The sequence below is a fragment of the Coloeus monedula genome (genome assembly GCF_965178545.1).
Source record: "Coloeus monedula genome assembly, chromosome: 14".
Lineage (NCBI taxonomy): Eukaryota > Metazoa > Chordata > Aves > Passeriformes > Corvidae > Coloeus > Coloeus monedula.
This window is the reverse complement of record NC_138794.1, coordinates 17779910-17785074: the sequence shown is the minus strand read 5'-3', so window position 1 is coordinate 17785074 and position 5165 is coordinate 17779910.

The following is a 5165-nucleotide window of genomic DNA, read 5'->3' as shown; positions in this document are numbered from 1 at the left end:
CCCTCCTTAGCGGGAGGTGCCGCTCTCGCGAGACTGCGCACCCTGACGGGGAGGAAAGGGCACGAGATCGCGCGAGGCTTCGCCGAGAGGGCGGAAGTAGCTGGGAGAGGACAGCCGCCTGCTCTCGCGATAGCAATAACGAGAGCGTGGGCGGAGCTGCCCGGTCAGGCCGCGCTGGGGGCGGGGCCTCAGGGGGGCGGGGCCGTGCGAGGGGCAGGGCCGCGCGAGGGGCAGGGCCGCGCCGGGAGCGGGGCCGCGGGCGCGGCGCGGTGGCTCCGCCTGGTGGTGCGGCGCGGTACCGCAGGCGGGCGGGGCGGCGCCGGCCGGGCCGGGCGGTGCCCCTTGGGCCGGGCTTGCCCCACCCCTGGGCGCGGCCCCGCCCTACAGCGCATGATGCGACGCTGAGGGGGTGGAATGGGCCCGAAAGATCATGCGCTCCCTCTTCAAGCCCCATCCGACCTGACGTTGAACTCTTCCAGGGATGGGGCATACACAACCTCCCTGGACAGCCTGTTCTAGTGCCTCACCACCCTCACAGTAAAGAATTTCTTCCTAATATCTAATCAAAACTTTCCCCTTTCAATTTGTACCCATTCCCCCTTGTCCTATCACTATTGTTCCTGCCCACCTTCCCTGTAGGACCCCTTCAGGTACTGGAATGCGCTGTGAGGTTTCCACACAACTTTCTCTTCCCCGGCCTGAAACAGCGCCAACTTTCTAGCCTGTCTTCATAGGGGAGGTGCTCCAGCCCTCGTGGCTTCCTCAGGAGTTGCTCCAACAGTTCCAGCGTCGTCCAGCGGGGTGGCACTAAGGACAGCCGGTGCTGTGGGTAGCGCTCGCCGAAGCCCTGCGGGCACACGGGCACAGCAGCAGCGCTCGGAACACAACAAAATTCATGGTGGTCCCACCTCCCACCGCTCAGATGACAAAGGATGACCCTTAAGGAAATAAACAAATGCTAGCAAACCTCTCCCAGGGCAGGCCATCAGAAGTCTCCATGAGCTGAGTCCCAGTGCAGGGCATGGACATTACCACAGCCCACAGTGAGAGTGGAAAGGGGTGTACTCAGTGTTCTGTCCCACAGCTGGGCCTGACCTGGCTCTTGCTCTTAGTCTCTGATGCTAGATTTCTTCTGAAGGCTTTTTCCGTTTCATATCTTTCTTCTTTTCTTCCTCTTAAATAAGAGGTTTTTTTCTTAGCTGGATGGTGGAATTTTATTTTTGTCTTAATCTTTAGTGCAACAGTAGCAGTACATGAGGCCACACTCACAGTGGTGAACAAGTCAAGCAATAGTCGTTTTTCCAGGCTATAAGACAGAGATAATACCTAGGATTTAGACACTAATGCAGCCAGAATGCACCACCAGGCTCAGGCAGAAAAGAAGATTACCAAAAAGATATCTGCATCTCAGCCTCTAATCAATCAGTTTTCCCTTTTGCCTGCATCTCTTTTGACCTAAACTGCCTTTGCCTTCCTGAACAGTGACAGAGGGACTTGACACACATTGCAATTATTGTACTCAAAACTACATGAGCAAGCCTAATTCTGGCCTCTTTTTCCCTGTTCTAGGTTACAGTGATGTCTGGTGTATCTCTGATAGACTGCAGGCAGAGGGAACGGGATGGGTGGAAAGGTGGTGGAGAATGTGGCCAAGATGTGTCTAGAGTGGTTCCCCAAATTCTGCTGTGTAAAGCATGTTCAGGGTCTTTGAAGAAATCAGTCATGTGTGACATCTCAAGTACAGCTCTTACCCTTGTTAGATCAGTGCAGTCCTTTCCCATGCCAGAGCCCTGACAAGCAGTGAGGGCTGCAGCCCAGCCCAGTCCCTTTGCCCCAGCACATGTGGCTGCCTCTCATGCTGGCCACGCACAAGCTCCCACAGGAATTGGGCAGGAGTGTCTGGGTCAGTGCTGGGTGACAAGCAAATGAAGTGTTGGCAGACAAATGCTGGAGCTCTGTCACTTGACAAATTCAGATAAGAAGCGTCTCCAGGGATGTGCTGCACCATCCCTCACTGGTTGTTTTCCTTCGCCAAAGATGCTCCAGTCCCGCAGGGCTCAGTCCTCAGGATGCCAGTGACAAAACACAGCTGCTGGTTATCTCCCACTGTTGGCTGAAGGCTGACTTTGGTGTGTCAGGTACCTCCAGGGAAAGGAATTTTAGGCAGCATGGAGTATTTCTTGTTCACATGAGAAATCCTTTAGCCGCAAATGTTTAGAGGTTTGTGCCCTTCTTACATACCAGACAGATTCTTGGAAAGCAAATTCCATATATATTTGGTTTTAACACAACGTTTGGCTTCCAATTTATGCTGAAAATTCTCTTTCTTTTCTCTTATTACCACCTGAGCTACTGCACTGTTCTGCTTACTATTTTTTTGTATGATTCTTTTAGAATTAAGTCCCTTAGGGAAATGTGTGACCGTCTAGGAAGAAAGATGGTTTTGCAGCTTCCAGAATGTATTTTCAATTTCCCAGCTGGCATCCAACATCCTGAAATAAGTCAAATTCAAGGGAGAGCTTATCCAGAAGAAAGTGGGGATGAGCATTGCTGGTTTGTAATTAGAGCTGACAGAAGCAGGCTAAGCAGAATCTTAGTAGAGGTGAGAATGTGAGTAGAGGGAATTACGTTGTGGTACTTGTGTGAAAGGCAGTCACTCCACAGAGAGAATTTCAATATTGCTATTCACCATATTTCAGCCTTCAAACAGAGAAAGCAGTTTTGCTGTGGAGAAAGCTGAACTAAATACTGCTCTCAGGTCTGTGTTCCACAGCACTATCATAGAAGAGAGACCACAGCAAGATAGAGAGAACCCAGTGCAATGCAAGACACTTTTCTCGTTGTGCCCTTTTTTGTCTTCCTCCCTTTTCCCTTTAAAGACAGATGAAAGGCCACAGCAGTGACAACCAGGCAGCACCCACACTATACAGCCCTCTGCAGGAGAAGCAGGTTGACCCAGGAGTTTGAAGTACAATCCTTTGAATCAAATTGCTTCTAATCCTGGCTTCCACATGACTGCTGTATTTAAAGCTCAGATGCACTAAATCTTATGCTGTTCTTGTAAGGCAGTGAGAGATCTTTAGAGGAAGGGAGGGAAACTGTTTATAACTACCTATAGATGTAAAAAATAACACAGCAACCTGGTTTTATTCTAACCGAATGAATACATGAGATTTAGAAAGAAAATTTGGGAAACCTCTTTAGAATATTTACTTAGGAAATTTAGGTCAGTCCAAATAATTGAGTCTAAAATCCACAAGTGAATGTACAGAGTGGGTAAGACACAGTAACTATGCATAGTGAAAGTTGGGGCTAACTGGGGCAGCTGAATAAAAAAATCACAAAGACATTTTGACATTGTCACATTTCAGTAACAAACTGAAAAAAGGGTTTGTAAAATTCAGGTTGGACAATTTGTAAGAAGAAAATCAAACGGTCACATTCTTCTATGTCTTGTGCCACAGCAGCAAAGCCCCAGGAATTAGGTGAGCTGTAAACTGAGAACATGGCAGGCTGGATACTTCAGTAAGAGCATGACTGAATATTTTTTTTGACACCACATGGTCTGAGATACAATCTTTACTTCTTTAAATTTTTTTTTTTGTAATACAGTATCCTCAGTGCTACCATGTAATCTTCAAGAATATGAATGTAAGTTTTGCTTTTTATTGTATATTGCTTATAATCACTATACAAAATCCCTTATGTCAAAGTAAGTAGATTAATAACTGCCAGAGGAAAAAGCATTTCTTCTTGACACAAGGTTATGGCAACAAGTCTGTGCTGAGTGAGCCTGTGTCACAAAAGACACTGAAAGTCAAGTTCCTTACCCATGCTAAGGCTCCACTAAGAAATAACACTCCCTGGATTTCTCATACCTGGAATATTTGTTACTTCAGACTGGTGTTTATTAATTGATTCACTGCTGGCAATTCAAGTTGCTGTCATAATTTTTCCTCTAAAGTGCTGGCACTCAGGAAATAAAAAATTCAGTTTCAAGCTCTTCTTACAAGAGCAGCCATTTAGACAGACGTACACATCTCTAACATCCCTCTAAAAGTCCCTCCCTCGCATTCAGCAGACTGTTAATAAATCAGGTGACAATGCTGTTTTGTAAATATCTAGAGATAGCACATGAACTGTTCTAAGGTTCAGGTTGGGTATACGAAGAGGCTCAAGTACCATGGCAGCTGGTTTTCAAAACTTATTTCTTGGGCTCAGTACATTTGATTGTCCAGACGAAGGAAAAGAGGTGTTTAAGATGATTTTCACTTGTGAGAGAAGTGCTTGTATACAGGATCCTGCAGAAATTGTGTTTGGGAGAACAGCTTTGCTGTGAAGAGTTTATTAGAACCAAAAGGGAAATTCAGTAAACATGCTTACTTCCAAAGACATCATCTAATAGAGGAACAGGATGGTGAACTTTTGCTAATCTGAAACCAGGCACCTATTTTCAGGTTGCAGCACTGTTGGGCCTCCTGTGTCATTAGAGAGCTTGAACAATTGCCTTTTCTAGTTACTCAACAGAGTCTAAGTGTGTGCAAAGTCTTTTCCCAGAGATGTCAAGAAGAAGAAGGACTCTTTTGTGCTGATGGCAGATTAACTAAACTCTGAGTTGTGAGCCTGAGGTCTTCATTTCAGGAAGTGCAACAAGCAACTGGGGAACCTCAAGCTACACTGCCCAGCTCTTCTGTCTGTGAATTGTCAGGCTTAACAGCTCTAGAGATCACATCTGGTTTGGTTCAGGCTGTGGTTGTTACTGACATGCTTGTTTTAAATGGATGGCATCTGTTGCCTTCTTTCCTCAATGCTGCTGGAAAGAGAGAGGGGAGGCACAGTTCAGCTTTCTTACCTCAGAATTTTTTGCAAGCTCAGGCACTGCTGGCCTCTGGGAACAAGTGTTTTCCTTCTCAGGAAGGCAGTGCTCACCTGGAGAGCCAAATTGCTTTCTTTCCTCACTCACTGCAGAAGAAAGCTTAATTTGGCAAGTACCACTATGGGCGTTTCTCACACCTGCAGGGAAGAAGGTGACAGGAGGGTGGAATGCTGGGCACGCTGTTGGGTGCATCCCAGCTACAGAGAGCCCAGAGCTCCATCCCCTCAGAGAGGGATGGCAGCAGGGAACATATTGCATACATCCACAAGAAAGAAATTTGGAGGATTTA